The 15658-nt window shown below is 44.8% G+C and overlaps 1 protein-coding gene and 1 long non-coding RNA gene across 7 annotated transcripts in view; one reads left to right on the forward strand and one right to left on the reverse strand.

Annotated features, from left to right (window-relative positions):
- Positions 1-15658, forward strand: part of ksr2 (kinase suppressor of ras 2) — a 494388-nt gene that overhangs the window by 93536 nt on the left and 385194 nt on the right. The window lies entirely within an intron of this gene.
- On the reverse strand, positions 9998-10748 carry LOC117510954. Its single transcript, XR_004560856.1, has 4 exons — positions 10668-10748; positions 10367-10471; positions 10205-10276; positions 9998-10059 (listed from the first exon to the last, which is right to left on the reverse strand). It is a non-coding gene; the product is annotated as an uncharacterized LOC117510954 (long non-coding RNA).

Below are 15658 nucleotides of genomic sequence, written 5' to 3' on the forward strand. Positions count from 1 at the left end.
GTGCAGTTGAAGAACAGGATACTGAGGCTCCTCAACATTTGGTCCAAAATTGTGGGCCACTCGGTGGAAAACAAATTCAGAGCTGTGCAGGAAACAAGCCTTACGACTTGCGGATAAAATCTCTACAGACTCAGCCCATGTTCTGAACAGTGAATATGAGCTTCTTCCTTCTGGGAAGCGCTTAAAGCCACTTTTCCACTACAAAGCTCCAGCTCTACTCGGTTTGGTTCCAAGCGCGAGCTTTTCTACTGCAAATAGTACCTCTTCAACGTGGGTGGGGTCAGCAGAGCAAACTGCAGTGACATCGTTTTATACGCGACACAAACATAAACAATGGCGAACTCCGTGTGTTTACTGCTGAGTTTTTAAGAGAAAGTTGCTGGCGGCGAGAAAAACACGCTTGAGACGTACAGAAGACTTTGGGAATTCATATGAAGATGAAGACGAGAAGGTACAAGCTGCTAGAGATGTAGAGACAAAGTATGACGGTAAGCTAATTGTTAGCTTCCTAAGTAGCTCGTAAATAACTGCAGGCTGTCGCTATTAACTATTAAAATTGTGGCTGTCAAAATAGTGTTAATTTAGATTAATTACAATACCTATCAGGCCTTCAGCCACACTTTGCTCCATTTTGTTTTGACGTCAGTGACTTGGTCTGTAAATAAAGACGCGTTTCTGAGCAATAAACATGCTAATGGCCATACTTTTTTTTTTTTACCAAAGTAACTTGTGTTGATAACTTATTGTTAAATCTCAGATGTGGGAGTTTGTGCATTTACTGACTTTCACGCACAAAATGTTGATTCGGTTTTAATGACCGTTAATTAACGTAGTCACTGAACTCGAACAGGCTTAAAACACATTAAAAACGTTTGTTTTTCATCCGGATTTTAATGTTCAATGGACAAATTTAAAATATGAAATCTAATAAGATAATTATTAAAGGAGTCATATTGTGCAGAAAATCAGCCTCCAAACTTCCACAATTCTGTTTTTATAGACATTCTTTATAATATATCCTTTTATTGTCATTGTACACAAATACAATGAAATTTGCCTGCATTTAACCCATCCAAATTACACTTAGACAGTTCTCCCAATTTAAGACCAATTTACAGCTTAATACCTCCGTGATATGTAACAAAAATAACCCTGATCCTTTTTTACCTGATTAAATGCCCCAAACACACACAGATCTGAGTTTTTTTTTTAAATATACCTCCCGTTGCTCGCCGGCGTCACGGTCTGAGATTACCCCCCGTCTGAATTTACCAGGTAAAATGAGACTAGCAGCCACAGTCTGAACTTACCACCAGTCTGATTTTACCATCTTGGTATATTGAGACTTGTGTGTTATTGACCCTGGTCCAAATTTGCAAAGCAAATATATTAAATAATTTTTTTAATTGGAACCACAAGTAAATCTTGTCACTTTATATTGATGCTTATTGATTTAACCATTAGAATTCTGGTTACTAGTTACCTAGCTATTCTGAAATTTCCAGCCTGCAAGTCTGAATTTACCAGCTTAGACTATATATACCAGTCTGAATTTACCAGGGCAACATAGTATGGGATTTCTGTATTTGAAATGAACCCATTAACACTGTAAAAATGATGATTTGTATAACTCAGTATAATGAGTAACCAGTCTGATTTTACCAGGTTGGTCTGATTTTACCAGGTTGGTATAAATTTACCAGGCAAGTCTGAATTTACCAGAACAACAAATTTATTTTTGTTTGATCCCCAAATGGATCCTTCAACTTCATAAATAAACGAATTTTGAATTGATTATCGCACTGATTAGTTAACCAGACTGATTTTACCAGCTTGGTCTGATTTTACCAAGTCTGGATTTACCATAGCATTATAATAGATTTATTGTTGTTTGATACCCAAATGGAGCCTTCAATTTCATATATAGATGAATATTGAGTTGATTATCTCACTGATTAGTTTGGCAGCATGCAGGTCTGAATTTATCACACAATGTGATATTTTGCTTAGGATTTGATCTGCAAAAATCTATTCTAATTAACCAGCCAGGCATGAAATCATTTTGGATCCCTTAATAATAATGAGAAACTTGATTTAAAGTTTATTATCCTTGATAGAAGAACAAAATCAGAGTGGGATAATTTTTTTATTATCTTTATTCACACATTTACTAATAGCAACAAGAAACAATAAAACTTACATGAACACCAAGCTATATACAAACTTCAAAACATTTGAGGCTGCATATACAAATGACTTCAACTACACATATAATAATAAAATAATAAAATCAAATTCACCCTACCAAGGAATCATTACACATTATATAAATACCAAGTTTACAAAAAATAAAAAATAAAAAAAAAATTTACCAAAAAAACATATTACAAAACAGGGAACATAAAAAATATCTAAAGTCTATCGACAAAATCATCCGCGAGAAGTTTGTGTCCCTGAGGGCGACATCCCTTGCAGAAGAGTGGGGTGTTTTTCTGCACTATTCTGGGCACTGTTTCACATTGTCGGTGAAACCAGTCATCGCACAGGTCACATTGCACCATGAAGCGTTTTGGGTGATATGGCATGCGGCAGTGACAGAAGATGTCAAAATATTCATGGTGTGTGAAGGACTGGTGGGTACGGGGCTTCGGGGCATCAGGGAAGGGAGCAGGACATCTTGTCTAAAACAGTCAGCGAGATGTTGGCGCATCATATGCTGGTCCCAGTCACAGTCTTGTGGCGCAAGGCCGTGGCAAAGAGCAGTGGCACATGCAATCGCGAAGAGACCGCAGTCATCCGAGCCAGTCTGTCTCTTTATGTCTGCCCACCGAATACACACGTGTGGCTCTCTTGCGTGAATCATGCATGCAATTTGCCTCAAAACCTTATCCCTGGAATCAAGGGGGAGAGAACTGTTCAAAGAGTCGTAAATCACGATCACTGTTGTGTGTGGGCCGCCAGAAGAGGAGGTACTGCTGGCCCACCACCAGTGGGCGCTCTGCCTGAAGTGCGGGATTCAGGCACGAGAGGGCGCTGCCGCCATGGACACAGCCGGGGGTGACAGCTGTCGCTCATTACCTCTTGACAGCTGTCACCCATATACTCAACATCATCTCACTCCATAAAGACCAGACGTCATCTCCACCTCGTTGCCGAGATATCATACTTCATTGGAGGTAATATCCTCAGCCGTTTTGCAATATTGTTTGTATATTGTGAGTGTTTGCAGGAGTACCGGTACCGCTGTCAGTGGAAGCTGAGAGAGCGCTAGAAGGCACTCTTTTCCCTGAGGAATCTTCAGTACTCTGCAAGTTATTGAGTGAGAGGTGGAGGTGGCATTCCCACCGTTATTGTTACTGGGTGTACACACACCCACACTTGACTGTCTTTGTTCTTCGCCAGCAGTACCAGATCCGACAGTCGGGGACGGTGATCACCTGGGAATTCGGGACTTGGCGGCTCCAGTATTCACCAGGTTCTGGGGCAGCGGAAATCGTGTGGTTCCGGCTCTCCTCAGGACAGACGTCTTCTATCCTCGAGCCTGCCCACACGTCACCTTTGTGTATTGAATGTTGTGATATTCTGAGATTGTCTGTATGTTCGTTGTGCACATTCACAACATTAAATTGTTATATTTTGGCTCATCTATTGACCGTTCATTTGCACCCCCTGTTGTGGGTCCGTGTCACTACACTTTCCCAACAGGATATCTCGGCCAGCGTCATGGACTCCGAGGGGCGTCACCCGGCTGTTGAACGACCAATGGGAGAGCAGGGAGCGCAGGCGTCTGCAGGAGACGTGATTGGTGAGCTGCAGCACATTCTCACCGCCTTTACGGCTCGGTTGGATCAAATGACTGAGCAAAACATCCTCCTGAACCGCAGGGTGGAGGCTCTCTCCTCACAGATGGCGGCGAGCGCTCAGGGCGCTGCTGCAGCTCGTCCTCCTGCCGACCCTGTGCAGGATATAAATGTTCCAGTGGTGGTTCAACAACCCCTCCCACCATCCCCTGAAGCATACATAAGCCCTCCTGAGCCGTACGGAGGTTGTGTGGAGACGTGCGCGGACTTTATGCAGTGTTCGCTCGTCTTCGCACAACGTCCCGTCATGTACGCGTCAGATGCTAGTAAAATAGCTTATGTGATTGCTCTGCTTCGGGGTAAAGCACGCGCCTGGGCTACGGCGCTCTGGGAACAGAACTCACGGTTGTTATCAGCATACACTGGGTTTGTGGGGGAGTTCAGAACAGTGTTTGATCACCCTAACAGAGGAGAGACCGCTTCAACAGTGCTGCTGTCAATGAGACAGGGATGCGAGAGCGCAGCCGCTTATGCAGTCAACTTCCGCATCGCGGCTGCGAGGTCCGGCTGGAATAACGTTGCGCTCCGCGCCGCCTTCATAACGGACTGTCGTTGGTTCTGAAGGAGCAGCTGGTAGCTAAGGAGGAACCTGCGGGATTTAGATGGGCTTATCGATCTCGTTATACGGTTAGACAATCGGTTGGAGGAACGCCGTCGGGAGTGAGGCGAAGGACGTGACCGGATACGCGCCGCCCCTCTCCCTTCCGGGTTCGAAAAGGGGCCGCCCTCCCCACGCTCCACAGCCGCAGCGCTTTGTGGGGCAACAGCTCCCCCTGCTGACATTGTTAGGGAAACGCACAGGGCCAAAATGGGGAGGCTGATCCGTGGAGAGTGTTTTCTCTGCAGCTCAACTGAGCACACACAGAGAAACTGCCCCAAACGGCCAAAATGACAACACTCGCCCTTAGAGACTGGGCTAAGGGGGGGTCAAAACATTCAGTGAGACACACACAAATTGCCACACGACTCCCAGTCACAATCCTGAGCGGGGATTTAACCCTTCAAGCCCGAGCACTGGTGGACACGGGGTCAGAAGGGAATCTGCTAGACAGCAGATGGGCAAGGGAGGTAGGGCTCCCTCTGGTGGCGCTTCCTTCGCTATTGCAGGTGCGGGCACTAGATGGCACCCTCCTCCCTTTACTCACACACAAGACACAACCAGTAACTCTGGTGGTGTCTGGAAACCATCGGGAGGAGATTGAGTTTTTTGTAACTCCTACCTCCCGCGTGATTTTGGGCATCCCATGGATGTTGAAGCACAATCCCCGGATTGATTGGCCGTCTGGGGTGGTGGTTCAGTGGAGCGAAACCTGCCATCGGGGGTGTTTAGGATCCTCGGTTCCTCCCGGTTCACAGGCTAAGGAGGAGGTCAAAGTCCCTCCCAATCTGACGGCAGTGCCGGTTGAGTACCACGATCTTGCTGACGTCTTCAGCAAGGATCTGGTACTCACCCTTCCCCCGCACCGTCCGTATGATTGTGCCATTGATTTGGTTCCAGGCGCTGAGTTCCCGTCCAGCAGGCTGTACAACCTCTCACGACCTGAGCGCGAATCAATGGAGACCTACATCCGGGACTCATTAGCTGCCGGGCTGATCCGGAACTCCACCTCCCCGATGGGGGCAGGTTTCTTTTTTGTGGGCAAGAAAGATGGCGGACTTCGTCCATGTATTGATTACAGGGGGCTGAATGAGATTACGGTTCGCAACCGATACCCGTTGCCATTGTTAGATTCCGTGTTCACCCCCCTGCATGGAGCCAAAATCTTTACTAAGCTGGATCTTAGAAATGCGTATCACCTGGTTCGGATCCGGAAGGGAGACGAATGGAAGACGGCATTTAACACCCCGTTAGGTCACTTTGAGTACCTGGTCATGCCGTTCGGCCTCACCAACGCCCCCGCGACGTTCCAAACCTTGGTTAACGACGTCTTGCGGGACTTCCTGCACCGATTCGTCTTCGTATATCTGGACGATATTCTCATCTTTTCTCCGGATCCTGAGACCCATGTCCAGCATGTACGTCAGGTCCTGCAGCGGTTGTTAGAGAACCGACTGTTTGTGAAGGGCGAGAAGTGCGAGTTTCACCGCACGTCTTTGTCCTTCCTGGGATTTATAATCTCCTCCAACTCCGTCGCCCCTAATCCGGCCAAGGTTGCGGCGGTGAGAGATTGGCCCCAACCAACAAGCCGTAGGAAGCTGCAACAGTTCCTCGGTTTTGCTCATTTCTATAGGAGGTTCATTAAGGGCTACAGTCAGGTAGTTAGCCCCCTGACAGCCCTGACCTCTCCAAAAGTCCCCTTCACCTGGTCGGATCGGTGCGAAGCCGCGTTCAAGGAGTTGAAACGACGGTTCTCTACTGCGCCAGTTTGGTGCAGCCCGACCCTAGCCGCCAGTTCATGGTTGAAGTGGACGCCTCTGACTCAGGGATAGGAGCTGTGCTGTCCCAGAGCGGAGAGGACCGATAAGGTTCTTCACCCGTGTGCCTACTTTTCACGCAGGTTGACCCCGGCTGAACGGAACTATGACGTCGGCAATCGAGAACTCCTTGCGGTGAAAGAGGCTCTTGAGGAGTGGAGACACCTGTTGGAGGGAGCGTCTGTGCCGTTCACGGTTTTCACTGACCATCGGAACCTGGAGTATATCAGGACCGCCAAGCGGCTGAACCCCAGGCAAGCCCGCTGGTCACTGTTCTTCGGGCGTTTTGACTTCCGGATCACCTATCGCCCCGGGACCAAGAACCAGAGGTCGGATGCCTTGTCCTGGGTACACGAAGAGGAGGTCAAAACTGCACTGTCAGATCCACCGGAGCCCATCCTGCCTGAGTCCACTATCGTGGCCACCCTCACCTGGGACGTGGAGAAGACCGTCCGGGAGGCCCTGGCACGGAGCCCGGACCCAGGAACAGGTCCGAAGAACCGTCTGTACGTCCAACCAGAGGCCAGAGCTGCAGTCTTGGACTTCTGTCACGGTTCCAAGCTCTCCTGTCATCCAGGGGTGCGAAGGACCGTGGCAGTTGTCCGGCAGCGCTTCTGGTGGGCGTCTATGGAGGCAGACGTCCGGGAATATATCCAGGCCTACACCACCTGTGCCAGGGGCAAGGCAGTACACACGAAGGCCCAAGGACTCCTCCAGCCGCTGCCGGTGCCTCATCGCCCCTGGTCCCACATCGGCCTGGATTTCGTCATGGGCCTCCCGCCGTCCCAGGGCAACACCATCATCTTCACGATAGTGGACCGTTTCTCCAAGGCGGCCCACTTCGTGGCCCTCCCGAAGCTCCCAACAGCCCAGGAGACAGCAGACCTCCTGGTCCACCACGTTGTCCGTCTGCATGGGATACCCTCCGACATCGTCTCAGATCATGGTCCCCAGTTCTCCTCACACGTCTGGAGGAGCTTCTGCAGGGAACTGGGGGCCACCGTGAGCCTCTTGTCCGGGTACCATCCACAGACGAACGGACAGGCAGAGCGGGTCAACCAGGAACTGGAACAGACCCTCCGCTGCGTCACATCCGCGCACCCGACGGCCTGGAGTAACCATCTGGCCTGGATCGAGTATGCGCATAACAGCCAGGTGTCTTCGGCCACCGGCCTCTCCCCATTTGAGGTGTGTTGGGGTATCAGCCCCCGTTGTTTCCCGTGGTGGAGGGAGAGGTCGGTGTGCCCTCGGTCCAGGCCCATCTGCGGAAGTGCCGTCGGGTGTGGCGCTCCGCCCGCTCTGCCTTGTTGACGGCCCGGACGAGGGCGAAGACCCATGCAGACCGCCGGCGATCCCCGGCCCCTGCTTACCAGCCCGGGCAGGAGGTGTGGCTTTCCACGAAGGACATCCCCCTCCAGGTGGACTCCCCGAAACTTCAGGACAGGTACATTGGCCCCTTCAAGATCCTCAAAGTCCTTAGTCCTGCCGCAGTGAAGCTCCAACTCCCGGCTTCACTGCGGATCCATCCGGTTTTCCACGTGTCACGTATCAAACCTCATCACACCTCACCCCTCTGTGCTCCCGGACCGGCGCCCCCTCCTGCTCGGATCATCGACGGGGGGCCGGCTTGGACGGTGCGCCGGCCCCTGGACGTCCGTCGGATGGGTCGGGGGTTCCAGTACTTGGTGGACTGGGAGGGGTATGGACCCGAAGAACGCTCCTGGGTGAAGAGGAGCTTCATCCTGGATCCGGCCCTCCTGGCCGACTTCTACCGTCGACACCCCAACAAGCCGGGTCGGCGCCAGGAGGCGTCCGGTTGAGGGGGGGGTCCTGTTGTGTGTGGGCCGCCAGAAGAGGAGGTACTGCTGGCCCACCACCAGTGGGCGCTCTGCCTGAAGTGCGGGCTTCAGGCACGAGAGGGCGCTGCCGCCATGGACACAACCGGGGGTGACAGCTGTCGCTCATTACCTCTTGACAGTTGTCACCCATCTACTCAACATCATCTCACTCCATAAAGACCAGACGTCATCTCCACCTCGTTGCCGAGATATCATACTTCATTGGAGGTAATATCCTCAGCCGTTTTGCAATATTGTTTGTATATTGTGAGTGTTTGCAGGAGTACCGGTACCGCTGTCAGTGGAAGCTGAGAGAGTGCTAGAAGGCACTCTTTTCCCTGAGGAATCTTCAGTACTCTGCAAGTTATTGAGTGAGAGGTGGAGGTGGCATTCCCACCGTTATTGTTACTGGGTGTACACACACCCACACTTGACTGTCTTTGTTCTTCGCCAGCAGTACCAGATCCGACAGTCGGGGACGGTGATCATCTGGGAATTCGGGACTTGGCGGCTCCAGTATTCACCAGGTTCTGGGGCGGCGGAAATCGTGTGGTTCCGGCTCTCCTCAGGACAGACGTCTTCTATCCTCGAGCCTGCCCACACGTCACCTTTGTGTATTGACTGTTGTGATATTCTGAGATTGTCTGTATGTTCGTTGTGCACATTCACAACATTAAATTGTTATATTTTGGCTCATCTATTGACCGTTCATTTGCGCCCCCTGTTGTGGGTCCGTGTCACTACACTTTCCCAACAATCACGTTGTGATCAGCTTGGCCAAGATTGCTCAGGGTGACCCAGTGATTTCCAGATATGTTGAGAACCTGGACGAAATCTGTGTTCGGCTTGCCAACATTCTGGCTTGCAGCTGGATCAAAAACACAGACTGCTTGAAATCCACTGATTGCGGGGAAACTTTCGGCTAACATTGCCTGGGCGTGGTCTATCTGCTCATCATCGAGCCAGCTGTCTGTTTGAAGTCTGGAGCAAAGGGCTTCCACATTCTTGATCTTGCTTGACATTTCGTGATGGGAACGGGGCCTACTTTGCAGGATTTGGGGGCAGTCACACTTGTTATGAAGATGTCAGCTTTTCTTTTGGCTGCTCGCTTTGGGAGATACGGCGCCAAAGATGGGGCACTGACTGCAATGATGACTTGGCAGGTGGGGGCACTGGAGACTCGGGGGCTGCAGGTGGGGTCACGACAGGCACTGGAGACTCGGGGGCTGGTGAGACTGGGGGGGTAAGTTTCTGGAGAGTTGTCTGGATGAAGGTCGCTGACTTTATGGGGTCTTAGCTGGTCATAGGGCACCTTCACTTTAAGGACCTCTGCTCTCTGGCAGCACTTGAGCTGGACTCTCTGGTTTGAATCGATCTCCAGGATGCTGTAAAAAATTAATGTGAACTTAAACATAACATTTTCCAATCTGAACTAAATAATCGATTTTGTTCAGAAATACAAAATAGAAGAAATACAATAATAAAAATAGTGAAAATGTTACTGTTCAATTAGGCACGAGTGATGAAATTTGCCAAATAAAATAGACTAAAAACACAGTAAATGAACTGGTATTAAAATAATCCAGACACATAATAATTGTATTTTGCAATGTGACCTAAACATTTATTTTCAGGAATACAAAATAGAAGAAATCCAACAATAAAAATCGTGAACAAGTTACTGTTAAATTAGACTAAAAACAGAAGTAAATAGTAAAAATAGTAAACATTTCACTGTATCCTCTTTTTCCAAATAAGTTTCAACAACATACGTAGGGACCAGTCCACAAAGGTTCAGTCTTTCCCTCCTTGCGGCTCAGGTTCTTCATTACACAACGAAGGACGGTGTCTCCAACGCTGAACGTGAAAGATTTTACACCTTTGGATTTTCGTCGGGCAAAGTGCTCTTTCTGTTTCTCCTGGGCTCTGTCAACATTCTTAAGCACCTGTATCAGATACACACACACACACACACATATATCTTCTTGTTCTATATGTCATCTTGTTCATGGTGCTTAAAATATATATATATATATATATATATATATATATATACACACACACACATACAAACATTCAACAGTCACTTACATCTTAGAACATTGGTTCTTTCCATTCTCTGGAAGCAGAGGTAGAAATATCTTCCTCAGATTGCAGCTGAACCTTTATGGTAAGTAAAATCAAGTAAACCAAATGTAAAGACTGATAAAACTTTGTCCATGGTGAAATCAATTTCTTTCTTAGCTTTCTTACCTGCTCTTTCGTGGAAGACATGATGCTGCTCTTCTCGGCCACCATTTTCTCTATCTCCATGTCATCGACCACTGGCAGCTCAACAGATGGATCATTAGTGCCGAGCTGACAAAAAAAAGCAGTTTATCGAGAATGAGAAACATATAAACAAGCATTATTGAATAACTGTAGGGCATAATCTTTCCAAAAAACATTATTTAGTCTCGGTCATTTAAACATGACTGAAAAACGCTTTGACTAGCTGCCTTGTGATAATTTATTCATTGCTGATTTCTCAATGCATCATAGGATATTTTATTACCTCCATAGGGGGGCGAGGGTGGCGACCAAACATCAAAAAGAACGGGGTGTACTTGGTAGAGCCTTGTTTCTGGGTGCGAATCGAGTACGCGACTTCTTCCAGGTATGCGTCCCAATCAGACTGGTGGTCATTCACCAGCTTGGCAAGTCGGGCCTTCAGTGTTTGATTCGTCCGCTCGTCCAAGCCATTTGTCTGTGGGTGATACGCACTGGTTACAGATCGTTTGATGTTGAAGACTTTGCAGACCTCGTTGTTTATCTGGGATACAAACTCACGACCCTGGTCAGACAGTAATCTCTGTGGAGCACCCCATCTAAAATGACACAAATAAGCAAAAATCGCATTATACAAAGAAAAATTAAATACACATCTATTCATTTTATAATAATCTTGGACAAGCAAACTTGTATGCATAATATTGATTACCTGTGAACAAATGTCTTGAGATAATTATGCATAAACACAATTCTAGATTTTATAGTAATTCTGGACTAAGCAAATTTTATACAGAAAATATTGATTACCTGTAAATAAATGTCTCAAGCTAATATTCCATGAACACAAGACTGCTAGAGTGACCAATTTCTACAACCCCTGGCAAAAATTATGGAATCACCGGCCTCGGAGGATGTTCATTCAGTTGTTTAATTTTGTAGAAAAAAAGCAGATCACAGACATGACACAAAACTAAAGTCATTTCAAATGGCAACTTTCTAGCTTTAAGAAACACTATAAGAAATCAAGAAAAAAGATTGTGGCAGTCAGTAAGGTTACTTTTTTAGACCAAGCAGAGGAAACAAAATATGGAATCACTCAATTCTGAGGAAAAATTATGGAATCACCCTGTAAATTTCATCCCAAACTAACACCTGCATCATATCAGATCTGCTCGTTAGTCTGCATCTAAAAAGGAGTGAACACACCTTGGAGAGCTGTTGCACCAAGTGGACTGACATGAATCATGGCTCAGACATGAGAGATGTCAACTGAAACAAAGGAGAGGATTATCAAACTGTTAAAAAAGGGTAAATCATCACACAATGTTGCAAAAGATGGTGGTTGTTCACAGTCAGCTGCGTCTAAACTCTGGACCAAATACAAACAACATGGGAAGGTTGTTAAAGTCAAACATACTGGTAGACCAAGGAAGACATCAAGCGTCAAGAAGAAAACTTAAAACATATGTCTCAAAAATTGAAAAATGTACAACAAAACAAATGAGGAACGAATGGGAGGAAACTGGAGTCAACGTCTGTGACCGAACTGTAAGAAACCGCCTAAAGGAAATGGGATTTACATACAGAAAAGCTAAACGAAAGCCATCATTAACACCTAAACAGAAAAAAACAAGGTTACAATGGGCTAAGGAAAAGCAATCGTGGACTGTGGATGACTGGATGAAAGTCATATTCAGTGATGAATCTCGAATCTGCATTGGGCAAGGTGATGATGCTGGAACTTTTGTTTGGTGCCGTTCCAATGAGATTTATAAAGATGACTGCCTGAAGAGAACATGTAAATTTCCACAGTCATTGATGATATGGGGCTGCATGTCAGGTAAAGGCACTGGGGAGATGGCTGTCATTACATCATCAATAAATACACAAGTTTACGTCTATTTTGGACAATTGAAAGGATGTTTGGGGATGATGAAATCATTTTTCAAGATGATAATGCATCTTGCCATAGAGCAAAAACTGCGAAAACATTCCTTGCAAGAAGACACATAGGGTCAATGTCATGGCATAGGGTCAATGTCAACGAGCAGATCTGATTTGATGCAGGTGTTAGTTTTGAGGATGAAAATTTACAGGGTGATTCCATAATTTTTTCCTCAGAATTGAGTGATTCCATATTTTTTTCCTCTGCTTGGTCTAAAAAAGTAACCGTACTGACTGCCATAATATTTTTTTCTTGATTTCTTATAGTGTTTCTTAAAGCCAGAAAGTTGCCATTTGAAATGACTTTAGTTTTGTGTCATGTCTGTGATCTGCTTTTTTTCTACAAAATTAAACAACTGAATGAACATCCTCCGAGGCCGGTGATTCCATAATTATTGCTAGGGGTTGTAGTAGAGCTAAATATTTGCGGCTTTGACCATTACATTTGAACATCCTGCCTCCTTCTGGAAGCTCTTATTTACAGCTTACAGTGCAGAGGCAAGCTGAGAACAGTCACCAAGACCAACTCTCTACCAATCACAATGCTCCGGTCAGGCGGAGGTCTTGGAAAATAAAGTCATACTGACTTATGGTTTGGTGTATAAATAAAATGAATACTGATAGAATAACTCCATTAATGTCAATTCTGTCATTTGTACAAAGTTAAAATATAACATATATCTTTTAATGTTGAATAATGCACTAATTCTGAGGTTTTGTAACAAACAGAGAAATCGCAAAGGATTCTGGGTAAATGTGCCTCTGCTAAACACTGATTGGTTCAGTCATTCACTATGTAAACCAACATGTTAATGTGACATGTGTCATGTGTTGGTGTTTACAGATGTGCTTTTGTAAAATATTCCATTTTTATTTGTAAAAACAGACATTTTTACGGAGCCCTGGAAGTGTCATCACAACATGTTCAGATGATATATATTTTTTTTTTATTCATCTGAGAATTTTTTGGACTGAGTTTCAGGTTAATCGCGCGTCCTGCATCGTGTATTGTACATGGACTAACAAGCTACGTTTAACATCTCACGGCCACCTCCTGATTGCTGATCGTATGGTCGAATGAAAATCAAACCTGTTTGATATTATTCTGGTCGGCTGTCGTGAGGGTTTCCTGCTACTGAGGGGCAACAAGCATCCAACCGCTCGCACTGTGCATGTGCAAACACTGCAGAGCTGTCTTGTAATTTTTTTTTTTTTTTTTTTTGTCGTTTTGTTTTTAAAATTTGATGTCTCCCATTGAGAGTTGTAAATTAAGTTTGAAAAAACTTAACTTGTGATTAAAAATATACAGTGTCTGCTCATCTTCAGGACGAATACTGCCATGAACACTACTGACCAGTAGATAGCAGTAGAGGCCTTGAAATCTTTCCAAAACCAAATTCCAGATAATCCATGTCTGCTGCGACATTTAAGATGCGTGGAATTTAACAAACGCAAATACAATACCGTCTATAAACCCAGAGAATATATTCACGAGAGTTTTAGGCACTAGAGTTTAATGCTGTTGTCCGTGGAGCCTGAACAGAGTGAAATGCATTTGTCCTGTTGTGAACGTACTAATCCTACCCATAATGCACTGCTCGGCACAGCATGTCCACACTAAAACCTTAAAAATTAGCACATTACTTTAAAACTAAAATTTATATCTGTTATTTTCACTTTATAAAACTTCAGACATGACAGTAATTTTAAATAACTTGTCCAAAATTAGTATGGTTAAAATTGGAACCATAAGTTAAAATGTATGCTTCTGCATGACTTGGGTGATATTGCCAGTGTATCAGTATGGTGTTAAAGAAAATGATTTTTTTTTCTTAAAAATCAGTTTTTTCTTTGCCTGTGGAGGATAGTGTAGTTCTTCATAGAAGCAGCTGTCTTCTGTTTGCAGAGGGTGGAACCATATATCTGTTAGGAAACTTATCAGGTAGCTGCTCAACTGATTTTCTATTTTAAAAATGTTTGCTGCTGTTCAGCTTTGTTTGCTACATTATCGGTCTAAAAGATATCGGACAAAAATTCATCAGAAGCTAATTAATCCGATAATGGTTTTTAAAGTTATCTATAAAGATAATCCGAGAATGAAAACATTATCTTCGATAATTATCTGTTATCAGATTATCGGAACTGTGCCCACCACTGCCATGCACACACTGTATAATAATTACCTGCAAACAAATGTCTTCAGACATGTAGCTACACCCTCGGCTGACTTCTTCTTCAGGGGGAAAAAGTCCACAAACTTGGTGTAATAATCTGTGAAGGTGAGCACTTACTTGTACAATGTGTCTGTAGTAGGCAGGGGACCTGAAAAACAGAATAGAATAGAATTTTATGTCTCATACAATTTGTCAAATTCAAACTATGCAAAAACTATTATTTATAATATGAGAGGGTGTCACATTATATCTTAGTTCAACTTTACAGTGATCCGAGTTACAACCATTTTTTTTCATAAATTCACAGATTTGGACAATTTCTATGCTGATCATAATTCTTTGTTGATTATCTATATCAAAACTATTTACCTATGAGATCCATTCCAACGAGTTCGAGTGCCTCACTGACTTTGATGGTTTGTAGCTCGGGGGCTTGGGTCTTGAGCTTCTCAAATCGCTGACACCGATCACATGAAGAAACCTTAAAAATATAAATAAAACATGCATAAGTACAATAACCTCTCATACTCTGACAAAGTCACATCAACAATTTCCCCAAGTAAAATCAACCCAAATCAGAAGAATACTAATAAACATTGATATTTGCAATGACGTATCTAGTTGGTAGTTCCTTTTTTCCATGCACATCACTCTGACACCAATCATATGAGGAGGTACAAATTAAACATATGAGTATGAGCATAATAAATTCTCAAACTTGCACAAAGTAAAATTAGCAATTCTTAAATAAAATCTTTGAAATGTCTAGAACATAAAATATTCATTAGAATTTGAAATATATTACCCAGAAACAAGCATTGATAATATATAATTTAAACTTAGTTTGTGGAATAAAAAACTAAATCATAAAAACTAAATGCTTACATATTCCTGGACATCTTCTTTCATCCCGTTCCACCAATAATACTGGGATATCTTGGCTAAAGTGTTGTTGACACCACTGTGGCCGCCCATTGGTGATGAATGATACTGCTGGAAGACTTCGATAACTTCAGCAACCTCAGTCAGCACTTTCTTCCTGCAGTCTCCTTTCGGGCCAATGTAGTACAGCTCTTTTTCTGCAAAGGACATAATCATAAATAGTGGACACATAATAATAAAAGTGAACTAGTATTCTCAATACAAAATCTCTGAA

This window comes from Thalassophryne amazonica, chromosome 5 (assembly GCF_902500255.1).
Source record: "Thalassophryne amazonica chromosome 5, fThaAma1.1, whole genome shotgun sequence".
In the NCBI taxonomy this organism is placed as follows: Eukaryota; Metazoa; Chordata; class Actinopteri; order Batrachoidiformes; family Batrachoididae; genus Thalassophryne; species Thalassophryne amazonica.